The following is a 19,438-nucleotide window of genomic DNA, read 5'->3' as shown; positions in this document are numbered from 1 at the left end:
CATGGTCAGCTGCTGGAGAGAGGTGAAGGCGAGGGCAGCAATGCTGCACACCTCCAAGTTATGGAAGCCCTATGCACAAACTGACAACTGCAGCCAGACCTGCTATGAACAGAGAGAAAACTGCAGTGCTTTGAGATGCCAAGGGATCGCTGCGCTCGCACCCGCCTCGTGTGCCTCCCTCCTCCTTTGTTTCTTCCCCAATTAAGTAAAAGGAGTTAAAAATAAAGTCTGAATTCAGCACTTATGCAAACTGAGAATAATTGATGCTCCATCCCTGGAGGTGTTCAGGGCCAGGTTGGATGGGGCCCTGGGCAGCCTGGGCTGCTATGAAATGTGGAGGTTGGTGGCCCTGCCCGTGGCGGGGGTTGGATCTTCTTGATGATCCTTGAGGTCCCATAGCTTTAGGTGCTATGAAGCTAGCCCGTGGAGTGCCAGCTAGGCCTGCAATGGACTGGCCAGCATTCCTGCTAACACACACAGGCCTTCCTCCTGCTGCTTCAAAAGACCCACAAGTCATTACCTGTCTCCAACAGCTTCGGTTTGTCTGCAGCGCGAGGCCACAAGATGATACAACAGGAAAAACTTGACTTGTGTAACTATGAGGACAGTCAGTAGTATTCTGGAGGGTCACCTCCTTGAGCTGGAATTTCATATGTATGTACACACACACACACACAAGATGGATGCGAGTTTCTCACTGCTCACCTTTTCCCTGCACAGAAACGTACACAAACCTGCAGCTTAAAGATGGGAGCAAATTTTACCTAGGAAAAGCACTTGGGGATGAAGGGAAATGCAGTGCCTCTCCATGTGGGTACAGCTGACTTCTAATCCACATGTGGCAAGAATACTGCACTGCTGCACTGCCCATGAGCACCAGAGCAGTGCAGGCAGCACGCAGCAGCAGCTCTGTGCACATCACAGAATCTTATCATAGAACAGAACAGCCAAAGGAGCAAAGGAGCACGATGCTCATCCAGCTCCAACCCCCTGCTGTGTGCAGGTCACCAACCAGCAGCCCAGGCTGCCCAGAGCCACATCCAGCCTGGCCTTGAATGCCTGCAGGGCTGGGGCATCCACAGCCTCCTTGGGCAACCTGTTCCAAATCAGTTCATGATTCTCAGAGCACTCTGGATAAGTGCAGTTTCTTAATTTGTTATCCAAATCTGGAGCACTGGATTTCATCAAGATAAAAAGGGTCCTTTTATAGTGACACAGTACCTATGCCAACCTGTTAGTGGACTTTCACGAAAGCCAAAGATGGCTGCATCAGGTTGTATTTGTACATTCGTGTCCTTCCTTTTGAGAACTCGTTCCCAAAGCATTGCTTTAGGAGGTCATGGAACAGGCCCAGTTGTTGCTCGAAAAGCACCCAGAGCAGCTCAAGAACCTGCAGAGGCAGGACTTACCTGCTTGCTGCTCCTGTTCTCTCAGATAACATCCTGGGACTCAAGGGCAATCATATCCAGAAGCAGCATTTCTCTGAACACAACACTTAGCCCAGATCCCTGCTTCTTCCCCAGATCTCAGCAGGAAGCCCATTGGGCACGGACAGCTGTACTGACTCTGAGTGTCAGTTTTCTGCTGGACTCCCTCTGGGGCTCCATTTGTATTCTCTCTGCTCAGGGTGAAGAGGTGCTTCTCTCAGAACTTCTCTTCTGTGCAAGGAAGTAACCCCATGCAGTGCACCCAGAAAGATGCTTGGGAAGGACCGGCATGGAGCCATAATGCTCCCCATCAGCCCCTCAGCAGCTGAGCAAAGCTAAGATAGCAACTTTTGCCATCTGGCCTTGAAAATCCTAATTCTGGTCACAGAACTCGGGGAGAAAGAAAATTCAGGGCATTTAAGAGATTAATTCTACCACATCCATGGGAATTAGGCTTAAATTGCACTACTGCAATGGTGCACAGTTTGGAATCTCCCCATGATGCGTACCAGTGGAGGGGCAGCACCACTGCTGGGCTGACCACTGCTGACCCACAGGGCAAGGCTGGACCCCTGCAAGGCCAGCAGCCCAAAGGAGCTCCACCCACACTCATCCTGAGGGCTGGAGAAGCTGCTGGAACCAAAAGGAGTCTTTGAATGAGGACGGCAGGAAGAGCAGCACACGTATGAGGATGAGTGTGCATCCAGCTGGCCACAGACAGAGCTCACAGCCAGGAGGCTGTTGGAGCACCAGGCCACGAAGAGGAAGAGTGACACAACACCAGCATCAGTGCAACAGACCCCTTCCAAGCCCGGCTTCACCTGCTCCCATTCCTCAGAAATACATGGCAGATTTGTGCCTTCCAAGAGCGTTTTGCTGTTAGCAACCACAGGCCTGAATACCAGCCTCCTCATTTCCTTCCTTTGGGCAATTTCCCTATTAACCACTCAGCAAGAAGGGGTGAGGCTGTCCAAGTCAGATTGCTACATTATGAGCTGTACGGTTTCCAAGCTGATAAAAAGTCCCATTAATAAACTTGCCTTAAGTTACAGCAGGATAGATGCTCTCCCAGAGCAGCGTGGCTGGCAGTACAAGAATAACTTTCCCCTAAGCCCCAGCAGGGATTACGGACACTAAAAGGTGGGGATTAATGGCCTTGGCTGGCCTTCAGAAAAGCCACATGGAAGATGAGTTCATAGATAATAACTGCGAGGGACTTTGAAGCGTCTCGCTGAGCAGCGACCCAGGAGCACTGAAATCAGAGCCCAAAAAAGGTCGGTGTGTTATCTGCAGAGCCATAAATACCCAGCTAAGGAAAATACAGGCGCCTGCCCACCTCTGCACAGACTGAGCTTCAGCTCTCTTCTTCTTTTTCTTCCTTAACTCTTTTAAGAAAGAAAACCAACCGGAGCCTTCGGCTGCTTCCCCCAGAGGACGGGATTCTGGCGGCCGCACCAAACAAGGAGAGCCCCATTAATCACAGCAGGAACCATCCTGCCTCCCTTGGCAGGGAGCGGGCAAGGAAGGGGGGTGCAGGGGAGGAGAGCTGTGGCTGTTCCCAAAGCACTTTCTGCCTTGCACACTGCCTGCTAAGCCACAAACCAAACAGGCGAGGCAAGCAGCTGTTGCCGTCAGCTGCTTTCCTTTAATAGCGCATGCATCAGAAAGGAAAGCAGCTCCCATCTCACTGAAAGCGAGCAGTAGAAAATAATGGCTTTGGACTTTTCCTGCAGCCCTTTCTGCTGGGAGCAGAGGGAGGCAGGCTCGCTGCTCACCTCTTAGATCAGCCTCCTGCTCCCCAGCACCGCGAGCACCCAGGAGCGGCGCCGCAAAGCTCATCTCCATCACAGCCCCACGTCTGCCCCTCGGGATCCCTCCTGCTCCACGTCCCACGTGTGCTGCTCCCCAGTAACAGGCCTCGTGTGAACGTCAGGATCTCTATTCTCACTTTAAGACGATTTCTTCCAGTGCTGCTTGTGTGGCAAACAATGCACTGCAAACAGTGGAACCACAAAGCCAGCTGTGACACAGCTCACGATCACACAGTGACAGCAGTGGCCGTTCAGAGACACACTGCAGGTTCACCATTGCTGCAGTGCCTCCATCCAGGCCCACACCGACACCAACACACAACTCCCAGGAGCTCAGCTTACAGACCAGCTTTGCTCCTTTACCTACACAGAATAATTCTCCTTACATTAGAGCAGTTACTTCACTTAAATAAGCACCTCTCTTGACAGTGCAATTATACAGTGCAAGAACCTGCAGATCAAGACACAGAACTGGTAGCTTCAGAATGAAGAGCTGACTGCCAAACTCCTTCCATAGCATCACAGAACGGCCTGGGTTGCACAGGAGCACGATGCTCATCTCATTGCAACCCCCTGCTGTGTGCAGGTCGCCAACCAGCAGCCCAGGCTGCCCAGAGTCACATCCAGCCTGGCCTGGAATGCCTGCAGGGATGGGCACAACCCATCAGAACACAGCCCATGCTCTTCGATTTTGCTTTTAGAATGGATATTTATGCCTGTGCGTAAGTGAGAAAGACAAAATCAGCAGCAATCCCAACACAGGGTGGAAGCACGCTGCTTGAGGAGCTGCACGTGAGGAACTGATGTCTTTGGCCATAAGAGCTCGTGGAGGGATTTGCTAGAAGCCTGGGAAGTAAGTACTGCCTGCGTATGATCCAAGAGAAAGGGGCACTCCACTACAGAGAGCTTCAAAGCAACGGCCAGTTTTGTTCCAGCACTGTAAGCAAAGCAGGGGAAGGCCCTGCGAGCTGCCATAAAGCTCCCAGAGGGATGAACACAGGCATTTCTTGGAGCCGCTGATGAACCCACGGCACCCACAGCAGGCTCTGCACCTCCCAGGCCACAGGGGAAGAGAGAAAATACAGGGAGATGAGTGCTCAGAAGGTCACCCAACTGCACGCAGAGCCAGAGAACGGTCTGAGTTGGAAGGGACCTTTAAGGCTGCCTGCTCCAACTGCCCTGTAATGAACACAGAGTCATTCAGTGCACAGGACACCTCTGAGACCCCCCATCCCACCCCCCCATGCCCACCACCCCTCTGCGCATCCCATACCAGCGCTCCTCTGCCCTCACTGCCCACAATATGAGCTCTGCAAGATGCAAGCCAAGCCTTGGTATCAAACACAGCTAGACTCAAAGCTAAGCAAGCACGCTCCTGTCTCCTTTCATAAGGATACTTAGCAGACTCTTGAATTATAAAATAGAACATTCTGAAAGCACTGTGTCATCATGGACCGACAAAGTGAACAGGGAGGAAAGCACAAGGTTACAAAGCAGGCCCTGCTGCTGCCCCACAGCGCTGCGCATCCCCCCGAGCTGGGCCACCCCGAGGCCGTTTCAATTCCCTCAAAGCAGAGCAGTGCTCCTGCTCTCACGTGATGATTATTCTTAGAGAAGATCCCAGGGATTTTTGTTGAGCTAAGTCCAGTCACGCAGTTGGCCGCGTGCCATAAGAGCATCACAGAAGCGCTCTGCTCCGCCACGGCGGCGGCGTCAGCACAGCGAGAGACGTTCACAGCACTGGAAGCGGCAGGTTATGCAAGAAAGAACTGCAGATACATAACTTGTTCCAGAAAGTTGGTCTGCTCAGAGTCTTGTGCTGCTTTTTTAACATGACAGCTCATGGCTTGAGGACAATCCAACTCAATTCGCTGGGCTCTTCGGACAGCCCAACCCCCTGAGCCAATCAGAGCCAGGTCTCACTCATTGAGTCTCTGCATTATCTTGATGCAGCTTTAATAACAAAAAACATGCCCAGATAAGAAAGCGACTGGCATTAGGTATGAGGGAATCACAGAATGGCTGGGTTGGAAGGGACCTCAAGGATCACAAAGCTCCAACCCGCCACCAATGCAGGGCCACCAACCTCCCCATTGCACAGCAGCCCAGGCTGCCCAGGGCCCCATCCAACCTGGCCTCCAACACCTCCAGGGATGGACGGGGCATCACAGCCTCTCTGGGCAGCTGTTCCAGCCCCTCCCCGCTCTCACAGCACACAACTTCCCCTCACATCCAACCTCCAGCTGCCCTCCCTCAGCTCCAAACCATTTCCCTCGTCCTGCTGCCATCTCCCCTTGCACACAGCTGACTCCCCTCCTGGCTGCAGGCTCCCTTCAGGCACTGCAGGCTGCACTGAGGTCACCCCGCAGCTTCTCTTCTCCATGCTGAACAAGCCCAGCTCCCTCAGCCTGTCTTTGTAGGGAGGTGCAAAAGGAAGTAAGTTACCAGAACAAGTGGACCTACATTCATGAAACAGCTCTCTAAAGTATGGAACACATGTAAGCTTAAGCCTGGAAGGAATGCAGTCATTGCTCCAATGTGTGAGTTACTCTTTTATGCACCTTGCTCAAACGTCACAAGCAGAACGCAGGCTTGGTTCAGCTCTAACAGCCTGTGGGTATCTGGTTAAAGGTTCAGGTTATTTGGTTAAAGCTGATGGGTTGATGGCTGGACTCAATGATCTCATAGGTCTTTTCCAGCCTGAATGACTCCATCTATAAGACGCCCTGTTAGCAGCATTTGCTCCACCCTCGGGCACAGGGCAGCACCAAAGGAGCTCCAGCACGAGGCCTCAAGTTGCTTCTTGGACTTCAGGCACTTATATGAGAGTAACTATTACTTTCTGCTCCAATCCTTCGGTTTCTGAAGCCCAATGGAAGGGTAGCAGGAGAACAACACCAATTTCTGAAGCTCATGAATGCAGAGGAGCAGCTTCCACCTCCCAGAGCACGAGCAGGAAGTCACTCAAGAAGGAAGGGAGTAGCTGCTGCAGTTTGGCTGTTATTGTATTTACGTTTCCGTGCTCCTGACAGCAATACATCCAGCTATAGCAGAACAACAAGGCACTGGCTAGGGAACAAAAGCAGAGTTTTTGTGAAAGAGATCAATAAAACCCTTCAGGTCTCCACGCAGTGTTATCAGGGCTATTGGCTGCCTTAGAGAAGGACTGGTTCCACAGGGCAGGTTCAGCTGCAGCAGCCAATGCCCACAGGGGCAGCTCCCATCCAGAAAGAGAAAGACAAGGGACCAAACAGGTAAGTGCTCAGTATGGTGTGAACAACCCCCTTCCCCCACCTTTTTTTCCCTTTTCTAAATAGATTATAACACAGAGTTCTGCCCACATCTCTTCTCAGAAGTGAAACCACACGCCGTAGCTGATGTCACACCACTGCCTTCTTCCAAGGGCTTCTCTCTTACATCCAGGCTATGCCTCCATCTCAAGCCTCCAAACAGAAGGAGAGCACGCAGCTCCCCCCATCCTTTTGGCAAAAGGCACAGACAAGGCTGCAGCCCCCCAGCAGCAACCTGCCAACCCCCAGCAGGACCAGCAGTCCCACCTGCCTGGCACAAAGGCAGAGGCTGTTCTTTCCCAGGCAGACTTGTCTGCGGGCAGAGCTCTGTGCAGGATGCAGCAGGGCGTTGCACAGCAAGCAGCTACTCACTCCTATGCAGTGATGTCAGCAGCAGCCTCCACCTAGTTTGCTCTTCACCAATGAAACTGATCCTAAAGATGTGGTTTTGTGCATGTTTCCTTCCAGCAGTTACACAAAAAATGGAAGTTAATCCAGCAGGAAATGTTTTTAGAAGTACTTTCTCCGCCTAAGCACACTGCAATAACCAAATGAAACGGAGAGCTACAAGAGCTCCAGTCCGTGATTGTGATTTAAGATAGCAGGGAATCACGGCACAGAATGGTTGCAAAGGAGCACGATGCTCATCCAGTTCCATTCCTGCTGTGTGCAGGTCACCAACCAGCAGCCCAGGCTGCTCAGAGCCACATCCAGCCTGGAAGATTAACACTGCAGAACCATACTTGGTCCAAACAGTTGATCAAATAAGGAAGAACCAATTTCTTTCTGAGGTGAGCAGATTCTCAGCTTTGTTTCACAAAGAAGCCTGGATGTTCCTCACCCAGGCATCCCCTGATAAGCAGCTAACAGCCAACCTGCCCCAGCACTTACTGCTTCCTGCCTGACCCCAGCTGCTGCAGAGGATGCTGGGGAGGAAGCTGCCTTCATTCATTCAGGCACTCAGCAAGGATGGATGAGGTTTTCCCTGATCAGTTACATCAGGAGGCATTTTTAGCTGCTGAATACAGCCAGTGGGAAACACCTGTTTGGTGTCCATGTCCTGAAACCATGGAGCAACGCAGGTCGCAAGGCACAACCAGGAGTGTTCCTGGGACTCTGGAAGTCAGCTTGTGTTGTGACTGTTGTTTTTGTGCAACTGAAAAAGAAAGGAGGGAAAGGAAAACAAACTCACCGCCTCAACCTACTTGGAGGTTAACACAACTGAGTAAAGGGCTGCAGCAGCTCTGCTATGGGGAAAGGTTGAGGGAACTGGGCTTGTTGAGCTTGGAGAAGAGAAGGTTCCAGGGAGACCTCATGGTGGCCTTCAGTGCCCAAAGGGAGCGGATAAACAGGAGGGGAACGGCTGTGTGTGAGGGTGGGTGGTGATGGGACAAGGGGAATGGTTTTAAAGTGAGACAGGGGAGGTTTGGGTTGGATATGAGGAGGAAGTTTTTGAGCCAGAGGGTGGTGAGGCACTGGCACAGGTTGCCCAAGGAGGCTGTGGATGCCCCATCCCTGCAGGCATTCAAGGCCAGGCTGGATGTGGCTCTGGGCAGCCTGGGCTGCTGGTTGGCGACCTGCACACAGCAGGGCTTGGAGCTGGATGAGCATCGTGCTCCTTTGCAACCCAGGCCATGCTGTGATTCTGTGATCAAATTAAGACATCCAAGGAGTCCAGCAGATGTAAAACCACAGCAGCCAAAGCCAAACGAAGCAGAAAGGAGCAGTGCAGAAGAGGAGCATGCAGGGAGGACAGCACAGCACTCTCCCACTCTGCAGTCAGCTGGGCTCAGCTCTTAGCACAGCAACTCCCTGGGGAGAAGGTGACACCCCACCTCCCGTGACCTCCTCAGCTTTATTGAGGCCAGAAGGAAAAGCAGGCACGGCACCTGGGCACCTCCCTCCCACCCCCTCCATCCCACCCAGAGCGAGATAAGCCAGCTCCTTTGGCTTTCTTTCAAACAGCTTTTAGGGGATGACTTCAGACAGTCTGGCAGGCAGCCACAACACATGGCACAAACAACTGGTGCTGCTGCTGAGCCTGGTTTCAGTCGTGAATGGGTTCACAAGAGCATCAGCCTGACCAACGAGCTGGGACTTCACACCTCTCTTCCCATCGGTTACAGAGGAAAATAATAAAGAAAGGTATTCCAGGGACTGTTTTATCCCACACACACAACAGAATCTCAGGAGATACACAAGGCCACTGTCACTCCAGGACAGTTTTAACAAGTCACAGGAGACTGCTGTTAATGTTTAGAGTTGTAACTGAGCTGCATTTTGACTCCTCTATGCTCTTCAGAGCCAAGTCCCATTGCAGTGGTCCAGTATCAGATATGGAGGTTGGAGGCCCTGCATGCAGGAGGGGTGTTGGAGCTTGATCATCCTTGAGGTCCCTTCCAACCCAAGCCATTCCATGACCCTGTGATTCTATGATTCACTACAATGGCAGACTGGCCTTTTCTGGACAGGTCTGTGCCTCTATTTCATAGTTTTGGATTACTTTTAATTTTAAGGTGAAGACAAGTATCAATTAGTGTAGTAAAAGGCTGACCCCACTCCCAGCACCTGGAGAAACGCTCCTCAAACTGCAGTGCAGCATCCATCCGGGTCCTTTGGGTCACACAATGCTAACAACTTGCAGTTCCTTCACTAAAACACATTATGTGAACACCTGCCCCCCCAACACCCCTGACTGCTGATCTCATGATAGATTCAGAATCAAAAGCTCAGTGTGTGTCAGCCATGCGTTCTGCAGAGGTCAAGGAACTCTCCATGCAGCACCTTTCAAAGAAAGGAGGCTGTCCCAGAGCCCACGTAGCCCCAGCTGCCATAGCTGGGCTCTGCCAAGCTTGGATGGCGAGCTTCCATGGGAGATGATGAGATCCCAGAGCTCTGGATGGCAGATGTGCGGCCCAGGAGAGAGGAGACCTCAGTGTACACACAGCTTCACTGCTAATCACAGATTTAATGCTGGATGATTAAAACAAAAGCAGTTCATACCTCAAAAGCAGGTGATCCCCTCAGCAGGTCCTTCAATCTTCAGAAAATGCCTATCTGCAAAACACAATACATGCAGAGTTAAGAGGAAGCCAAACAATTACCAAGTATTTGCGTATCAGCTTATTAGGACTGTCTAGAACACCATCTGTGTTGCACAGAACGACCTCACACCCGAGGAGCCTTGCTGCAGTCCTGCAGAAGGCTCTCCCTGAGGTTTCCTTTTCAGCAGCACCGTCCAGCTATTTCACACCAACACTCACAATAAAAACTGCGAGCATCTTCTCTCTAATTCAGACTTCAATCGCTTTTTCCAAAGGCACCACTCAACCCCAGGGGGCCAATTAGGACATTCCTGCACTGAGCAGCACTGCAGCTGCCCATCTCATGGCCGAAGGGCCACGTTTTCTGTGCACACTGCAGCTCCATGAAGCCACTTCCCTCCCCTCCCCTACTGTGCGCTGCCTCCCAAGACTTGGCTATGAGACCCACCACACTTCGTGCTCCTTTGGTGGGAAGCAAGTCCAAAAATATATACCAAAACAGCACTCCTGTACCCTCCACACAACTCTCTGTGGAAAAGAGCACAAATCAAGCTGCAAAAGAAGAGCCAGTTAAGTATTTCAGTGTGTATGGACAGACACCCAGCTTGTTCTTCACCGCAGTAAGAACCAAGTCAGCCTCAACAAAGCAGCATCTCAGTATCTGCTTATGAATGCAAAGTTAGGCAGATTTACCTGTGCTTGTTCCTCTCCCAACAGATTCACGCTTCATGTTCCATGGAAAAGAGTCCCATGCAAACAGTACCACTGCAGGCTGGACTAAAGGAAGGGTGCTGCAATGAGGAAAACCTGAGGGCCCTGTTCCCTTCCCAAGGGCTGGAAGAGCTGCTCAGCTCATCAGGGAGCGGGCAAATACGTCATGTATGATTCAGGGACACAGTGATGGAAGAGCTGTCTGCACAGTAAATGAATGTTTCTCCTCCACCAGATGCTGTAAACATACACCAAACCCACACGGTCCTTTCCCACATCACCACCTGCAGCCTCAAAGCCCCGGGGACTCCCTCTGTGTGCTGACAACATCTACATTAAGAGGAAAAGGCAAACGGACACCTTCTGTGGCAGAGCACTGAAGAAATCATAGTCACTAAGGCTGGAAAAGACCCTTGAGATCCCTAAGCCCAACCTGAGCCCAGCTCCACCATGCCCAAGTCCCCCAGTGCCACCCCCCACAGTTCCTGAACACCTCCAGGGTCAGCAGCCCCCATCCCCTGGCAGCTGAGCACTCTTCCAGGGAAGACATTTGTCTTGCTGAATGAGAAGCATCCTGTTTTTAGTGCCACCCCAACCACACCATCTGACACCAGGGAAGCAAGAGCTGCTGCAGCCCGCCCTGGGCAAGGCCGCATCTTCCTGCACCAAACCTGCAGCTTCTACAAACTGCAAAGAAGAGCATTCATACGCTGCCAAGTCCCAGGAACTTCCCAAAGCTGTAACCACTGCTTTCTTCCTTACGCACGGGGAAATGCTTCATCTCCCTTACACCAAACAGGGCTGTCCTGGGGCAGAAGGCGCAGTGCTGTAAGTGGGGGAAGCACCAGGACCACACAGGCAGCAAGGGCCGAACCGCATGCTGCACCGTCAGCCACAGCTACTTCACCATTCACAGAAACATCGGGGGGAATTTCCTGCCACCTGACACAGCTGCTCATACATTGCAGCCTTCGCCCCAAATCTGCAGCTTTATTCCTCCCCGCTGTTTGTTTTTACATCAGTGACACAGGAAAGCAGCACAAGGCAGGAGGAGCTGCCTGTACTTCATTTACATCCCACAGCACACCCACTCCTCATTTTCACCTCACCTGTGCTATCAGAAAACAGGTAGTGCCTGGTTTGCGCTCTGTCCCATCATGCTGCCCCTATAATAGACAGTTTCACGTCCTGCACCAGTAGTTCTGGTTCCTCAGCCCTTCTGGCACACCAGCTCCACATGCTTTCATTAGGGAGCATCTCAAAGCCTTCCAGCTCCATCCGGGCCCTGCATGGCAGCTCTCCCACCAGCGCTGCTGCCTCCCCCCCAGCTGCTCCTCCTTCCCAATGGGTTACACACCAGCACCTGGAACACAGCAGTCATTCTTAGAGTCCCAAAAGCATTCAAAGTAAACATGAACAAATTGGGTCGTTTGTTTTCCCCTCCTTTCTACACTGTACTGACGGTTGGACATCAGGGAAAATCCCTCCTCCAAAGAGCAGTTGGGCACTGGCACAGCTGCCCTGGGAGCAGCAGTCATAGAATCATGGAGTGGTTTGGGATGGAAGGGACCCCAAGGATCACGAAGCTCCAATCCCCCACCAATGCAGGGCCACCAAGCTCCACACTTCATAGCAGCCCAGGGCCCCATCCAAACACCTCCAGGGATGGACGGGGCATCACAGCCTCTCTGGGCAGCTGTTCCAGCGCCCCAGTTGGGGTCACCAACCCAGGGGTGTTCAGAACAGTGAGGATGTGGCACCTGGGGACACCGTCCTGACATCCACCACTCCCTACATCCACCTCTCAAAACTCACAGTCGTGCAGTCTCCAACCCCAATGATTTTGTGCTTTACATACAACAGCATTTGCCACAATCTGAACATGCACTGCTGTGCTGCCAAAGGGAGGCAGAACAATCCTCCAGTTACACTCGGGATTACCACTTATCCACCAAAATGGAATGTGCTTCAGTGCAGTTAAGCTTATAACAAAGAATGTGCCATTCTTCCCATCAGATGCCTTCCAGGCTCCCTCGTTTCTCTAGATAAGCAACACTCCATTTCCAGAAGATTCCATTTCCCGGGATGAGAAAGCCACACACGGGGTTTCCTGACACCTCTCACCCCCCTCTTGCTGCATTTCCAGCTCCATGGGCAGGCAGCCTCCTGCCAACAGCTCCCCATCTCCAGTGCACCACGACTGGGGAGTGCTTGATGGGACAAGCCCTGCAGGACGGCACATCACGGCTGGAGGGCTGCGTGCCCAGCAGCATCACACTGCCTAACAGCCAGGGTTCAGCATGGCCTTGTGAGCTCCATGGGCACCACATGGGCAGCACGCCCAAAGACATCCCAGACTTCCATCCCAGTGCTGTCCTGGAGGAAAAACACAAGCAGGGACTTTGGTACAGCTGGATGTGAGGAAATCCCCCTCCCACTCTTCAGACAGCGCTTTGCAATGAAGCACAAAGCCATTTCACACCTTTGCTAACAGCTCATTTCCTACATTTGCTTGTGATATTACTATGCAAAGCAGTGTCAAAACACGATAGTCCCCTCTGCCACCCACACTGCCCTGATGGGGCACACTGCCCTGATGGGGCACACTGCCCTGATGGGGCACACTGCCCTGATGGGGCACACTGCCCATGCCAGCCTGCAGCCAGCACCAGTGGGAGTTTCCCCACGGTCAGCCCACTCCTTGTGGACTTGTTTTCTCCATGGGAACCTCTGCCATGGAGTCAATCAGGTACTGCAGGCTGCCATGAGGTCACCCCGCAGCTTCTCTTCTCCAGGCTGAAGACAAGATGGAGCTCCACTACACTCCGAAAGCAGACCATCTTCCGGGGAAACATTCATGCACATGGAGTCAGACTTTTCCCATTGGAGTCACACAGCATTACTCCTTGCACAAAGAGACGACGCTTCCCCCAGCGGAGACAGAACGCAGAAAGACAGAGACGTGCAGCCGCAGAGCACACAGACACTCTTTGGCAATGTCTGCATTTATTCCTTATCAGAGGGGACAGGCTTTACCAAACAGTGCTCTGTGGGAATGGAGCTGACAGTCACACAGCGAGGTTCGTGCGGTCACACAGCCCAGCAGCAGCTGCACATGGCTTCCTTCACAGCACTGGGGCTGTTTGTGTGTCCAGAGCAGTGACCAAGGAAACGACACACGGGGATTGCAGGATGGAGCAGCAGCTCACGGCCTTCAGAGCAGGAGGAGCAGGCGGAGCCCAGCACTGCTGTGTGCCATGAGATGGGCAATGGGCACAGCGGGAGGATGGCAGCACCCTGCAGAGCTCTGCTGAACGACTCCAGCAGATCTTTATGATTCCCCTCGATAGGAATCAAAGGCAGCTCCTTTCTGCTGAAAGCTCAACCAAAACAGAACATGACTGCAGCAAAACCAAAGTCTCCCTCTTCACAGTGAGGAATTCTGCCTCTATAATTAATGACCACGGCTGCATTCCCCACGGCACCCACAGCCTCTGTGGATGAGTGGTAAAAAGGTTAAAAGCAGTTTTAGCATGCAATCAGAGAATGTAAATTTAAGAAGAAGAGCAATTAAGAAGAAGAGCACTTCCTTCCGTGAACACTGATGCATGAATGTCTTCTGCATGTCAATTTAGTGCTCTTCTGAAGCTTACTTTCTGGACTCAGCCTGGCTAAGAGCAACGCAGCACTACAGGTGCTCAGGATTCTCCCTGTTGTGTATCTGATCAGCACAGAGCCACTCCTATCACATGCTTTGTGTGCATGTGCCCACACTCAGTGCTACCCAACAGCCTTCATCTTTTGGGTAACAGTGACCAGAGATGTCTGCGATGTCACAGGCTCAGTAGGGATCCTGCTGTGCGTGGGCTGGGACATGGAGCTGTAACACGAGAGTGGAGCTGCGAACTGCAAGAACAGCAACACATTTCAGTTAAACTGCACAAGGCTGAGGCTCAGCTGATGGCCCTTCCCCTCCCATACACGTCCAGCCCACAAGCTTCATGGCTTTGCTGCCCTTTTTTTCATGTAAATACATTAACTGTGCTTGTGTGGCCCAAGAGAACTCCTCCTTGCTCCACGCAGCCCAGGCGGCCACAAGGTTGGACACCCATGGCTCTGAACACCGATGGCCATCCAAGGAGGTGCCAGAGGCACATTGCACAACACCCAAACCACACAGCACTCCTCTCATCCCATCCCTGTGCAGCAGCACTAATTTTAGCAGCACTGCTCTTTTCCCACACCCCAATCTGGCACGTCCTGCAATGGCTCCTGAGCCACCGGGGTCACTTTCCTTTCTATCTCCACAGATAGACAAACTCACGGCGCACATCAAAGAGCAGATGCTATCTACAGACATCAAAAAATGTAACTTCAGCATATAGGGAATACACCCAGCTGCTGCCACTCCCCAAACGGGGAACTCCATCATCTCATTTGGACGCTGAAAGGCCGTCTTTCCCTGACCCGAGGAAAGGAAATTCGTTTTGCAGAAAGCTGCAGATGCCAACAGCAATTTGACAAAATTAACCAGACTACAAAATGCTGCCTGCTGTGTCAGACAACGAGCAAAGAGGAAAAGCTCCCATCTCCTGTTTTCCAGGACCTCGCAGAGCAGCTCAGCATGAGCAAGTCACCAATATGGCAGCTTGAGAGCAGAGCTGCTGGAGGGACATGGAGCACCTCCAACACCCAGCTGTACAAGAGCACCAGTGCTGGCACACATCACAGCATCACAGCACGGTTGGGTTGGAAGGGATCTCAAGGATCACGAAGCTCCAACCCCCCACCAATGCAGGGCCACCAACCTCCCCATTGCACAGCAGCCCAGGCTGCCCAGGGCCCCATCCAACCTGGCCTCCAACACCTCCAGGGATGGACGGGGCATCACAGCCTCTCTGGGCAGCTGTTCCAGCCCCTCCCCGCTCTCACAGCACACAACTTCCCCTCACATCCAACCTCCAGCTGCCCTCCCTCAGCTCCAAACCATTTCCCTCGTCCTGCTGCCATCTCCCCTTGCACAGAGCTGACAGGTTGGTGGGGGGTTGGAGCTCCGTGATCCTTGAGGTCCCTTCCAACCCAACCATTCTGTGATTCGATGAGCTTTCAGAGCACTGGCTGCTTGAAAGCTCTGAGCACAGGACTGGATTCGCTGCCATGACGCAGCAGCAGCACCCAGGACACCAGAGCTGCTAAACAGCCCAGCATGGGGTCTGGTTACAGACACGAGAGCCTCAGCAGGAGGCCACATCCTGCTGCAGCCCCAAACGCCACCTCTGTGCTGTGGGTGGCCTGGCTGTGTGGGCATGGTGAGCTCCATGGGGCACCCAGCTGCCATCAGCCCCTCTGGGATGAAGCTCTCAGCCTCTGAGCCCAGCACTCACATTTATGACTTCCAGCTAAAAATCAGAGTAAGAGGAGATTGATCCTGTAAGGAGTAACAGAAAGTGATAGCCACACCTGGTGAAAGGGAAGAAGGGGAGACAGAGGTCACAGCGGTGCAGCCAGATAAGTTCAGATCATTAACATGTAGCCATTTGCTATAGGATTGCATCTCACTTTTCTGAGGCACAAAGGAGATCGTTTCACCTCTTCTCTCAGCAGCCAGCCCGGCCCACAGCACTCCTATCTGGCCAGCATGGGCTGCTTCCAGCGTGCACACAACAGCCAGACCACACGGCTTGGCTGGCTGGTTTCTCAAGGGGGGAAGAGGGGACAAAACAGAGCAGATGCTATGCTTTCCTTAAGGTGTAATTAAAAAGGGTGATCATGCACTCTTTGCAACGCCTCTTCCTTACCATCAATCTGCCACTGCCACCTCCCACCCAAAGTAAAACATTCTTTTGGAATAGGGACGGTGCTCGGAGGGCTTTCCCATAAGAATCTCAACATTCTGTTGTGATGGGAGGGAAGCTCTCCCATCTCCAGAGCAGCAGTTCCTGCCACTGCAGCCAATTCCTTTTCTCCTCTTTCCCCAAACAGTTCTCAGCATTTCACCGATAGAAATAAAACATTGGAATGAGTTTGAAGTGAAACTTTCTGGCTCCCCCTCCACAGATGCTGTGTTTCCAAGCAGAGCAGAGCCAGCACACAGCTCACAGCACATCCAATGGCAGCAGATAACCAGGTTCTGGTGAGAGTCTGAAAGAAAAACACAGCGACTGCTACAAGAGGCAGAACAAACTGCTGCAGCTCTGGGCACTGCAGATCTCCTTTTCAGTCAATGGAATCCCAGCTGAACTCATTTTGTTTCTGGCACACAGCTGAACCCCCATTCAGTGAGCAAGATGGATACAGCTGTCACTCACACCCAAACCCAAGGGAATAGCTGGGGTTGGCTCTCACTGCAGAACACTTTCTCCATCAGTTGCACATTTTAAAGCAATGCTATCCTCTTAAAGATGGAAATATGTAGAAGGCACGTGACAATTTGTCACTATTTACAGCAGCAGCTTGCACTGCTAGGTGAGACCCCATCATTCCCAGGTTTACTGAAGTCCAGCAGCCGCCAGCCCCACAGAAGCACCTCTGATAACACACACAGGAATGCCAAGGAGGAAGGAGAGGGTCCTTCTGGCAATGCTCTCATTTTGAAAAGCTTCAGAACTTCGTCTGCAGCAGCACAAATACAGCAGTGCCCAACAGGACCAGCGCCTCAGGGCAGGGGTTGGAACTGGATCACTCTTGGTCCCATGGTTCTGTGGTCTGATCTGTGGACGGCCCTGTGCAGAGCTGAGCTGATGTGACGGACCTCATGGGTCACAGAATCATAGAGCCACAGCATGGCTGGGTTGGAAGGGAGCTCAAGGATGACGAAGCTCCAACCCCCCACCAACGCAGGGCCACCAACCTCCCCATTGCACAGCAGCCCAGGCTGCCCAGGGCCCCATCCAACCTGGCCTCCAACACCTCCAGGGATGGACGGGGCATCACAGCCTCTCTGGGCAGCTGTTCCAGCCCCTCCCCGCTCTCACAGCACACAACTTCCCCTCACATCCAACCTCCAGCTGCCCTCCCTCAGCTCCAAACCATTTCCCTCGTCCTGCTGCCATCTCCCCTTGCACACAGCTGACTCCCCTCCTGGCTGCAGGCTCCCTTCAGGCACTGCAGGCTGCACTGAGGTCACCCCGCAGCTTCTCTCCTCCATGCTGAACAAGCCCAGCTCCCTCAGCCTGTCTTTGTAGGGAGGTGCTGCAGCCTCTGAGCATCTTTGTGGCTCCTCTGGCCCCTCTCCAACAAGAACAGGACGCTCTCCTCTGGTCCTTTCCAACCCAGGCCCTTCTGGTTCCAGCACCTTTAAGACCTGCTCCAACCTGAGGCATGCTGTGACTCTATGGATGTCTGGGAAGGATGGTGCTGGGGCCGACTCCAGGTATCACCACACAGCAGTCACTGAATGCTTTTGTGGGTAAGGCTGTGACAGAGCCCTGAGAGCAACAGGTCACCCCACCTGCATAAGAGATGGCCTTGTTGGCACAGAGCTTCTGCCCCAACAGAGTAAGAACACACAGATGGGTGATTTCATACATCAGGGCTATTGATCCGCCATACTAGGCTTTAAAACCAAGTCAGAGAACACTGCTATTTATACACAGGAAAAAACCCTTAGAAAAAAAGTATACTAATAAGCCTGGAAAATAGATGCATTAAACACACAGAAAGCAGTCCTTGCTTAACCTACCCCTTAAAGATGGAAGTGGCCAAACAAAGCCTTGCAGCTGGCAGCCCCTACCTGCCCTGCACAACCACGGCCCCCAGCAGCGAGCAGCGCTGCTCCGCGCTCAGCCGACTCAGCACACTTTTGTTTCAGCACATAGTTGGAGCATTGCACAGCGACCGCCTGGGCACCACGATGAGATCATTCCCAGCAGCAGGCTTGCTCAAAAAGCTGCTTGTTACACACCGCTGTGCTGCTGGAAGTTAGCGAGCTGCAGTCTGTGAGGCGGTAGGAGAGACGTTTCCTGGGAAGGTTCGTCAGTCAGAGAACGTCATCTTAATAGGAAATCTTTCTTATTCCTACCTCTTTAGATTTTACAACACATATGAACACATTTACAATTTTTAGGCAAATTATTGGTTTAAATAGGATGATTTCTGACTCCAAGAATCAGAGGAGCTTTGTGGTTTCACAGACTCATAGAACAGCCCGGGTTGCAAAGCAGCACGATGCTCATCCAGCTCCAACCCCTGCTGTGTGCAGGTCGCCAACCAGCAGCCCAGGCTGCCCAGAGCCACATCCAGCCTGGCCTTGAATGCCTGCAGGGCTGGGGCATCCACAGCCTCCTTGGGCAACCAATCCTAAAGACAAAAGCCAGAACCCATGGTTGGGCTAGCTGATCTTAGTGGTCTTTTCCCATCTTGATGAGTCTTGGATTCTACGACTCCCAGCACCTGAGGACATCGGTTTTCGACCCTCCTTCCAGCTCTCCACTGTCCTGTTACTGCAGTCACAAAGACCTCCCATCTCAGCCATGAAAAGCCAAAGAAAAATGGATGCAGAATTAAAATCAGCTACTGCATAGAGCACAACTAAAACAAACCAAGGTGCAGCAGCATTTATTAACAGCTGGATCACAGCAATGAAGAGCAAAGATGAACACCTAGAAGACACACAGCAGTTAGGAATCGAAAGAACCTTGGCTCGCACCCCACAGACCAATGGAGTGCACAGCTCTCAGGGCTCAGCCTGTCTGTCCCCAGCCCATCAGAAAGAAGCACAGATGCTTCAGGAAGTTTTGCCCCACGGCTGCTTTGTCCCTCCTCTCACCCAAACATCTGCTGCTGCAGCTCACCCACACGGCGCCTTTCAGCCTCAGCCAGAAGGAATGAATGAGTCACTTCATTAACCTCCAGCTTACACAAAAGAGATGTGGAAGCAGAAGGCCTTCCATCAGAGCAGTGAGCATCTCAAACAACTTCAAAAAGAAAGAATGACGCTACCAGAAGTCACCTAGCAAAAACCAGCTGAGAGAGACCGACCCACCGGCAGGTTAGAAGTACAGGAGCTGAGCCCCTTCTGCGAAATCAAGCATCCCCTCAATTCCCATCTCCCTCTCAGTACTATCTTTAAATGCAATATGCAGAGCTTTCATCCCAAACTTGTGGCCCCTGGACTTTGAAAGACTGAAGGAGAAGCTCTCAGAGGAGATAAGCAG

At 52.4% G+C, this 19,438-nt stretch overlaps 1 protein-coding gene across 10 annotated transcripts in view; it reads right to left on the bottom strand.

Annotated features, from left to right (window-relative positions):
• Positions 1-19,438, bottom strand: part of MAP4 (microtubule associated protein 4) — a 114,864-nt gene that overhangs the window by 83,996 nt on the left and 11,430 nt on the right. For all 10 annotated transcript variants that reach the window (XR_008209370.1, XM_052695007.1, XM_052695012.1 and 7 more), the window contains exon 2: positions 9,532-9,585. The gene's annotated coding sequence lies outside the window, so the exon portion shown is untranslated. The remainder of the gene's footprint in view (positions 1-9,531; positions 9,586-19,438) is intronic.

The sequence above is a fragment of the Tympanuchus pallidicinctus genome, unplaced genomic scaffold, assembly GCF_026119805.1.
Source record: "Tympanuchus pallidicinctus isolate F22 unplaced genomic scaffold, pur_lepc_1.0 scaffold3, whole genome shotgun sequence".
Classification (NCBI taxonomy): Eukaryota; Metazoa; Chordata; class Aves; order Galliformes; family Phasianidae; genus Tympanuchus; species Tympanuchus pallidicinctus.
The sequence above is the reverse complement of the archived record's forward strand: the minus strand, read 5'-3'. Positions and strand labels throughout refer to the sequence as shown.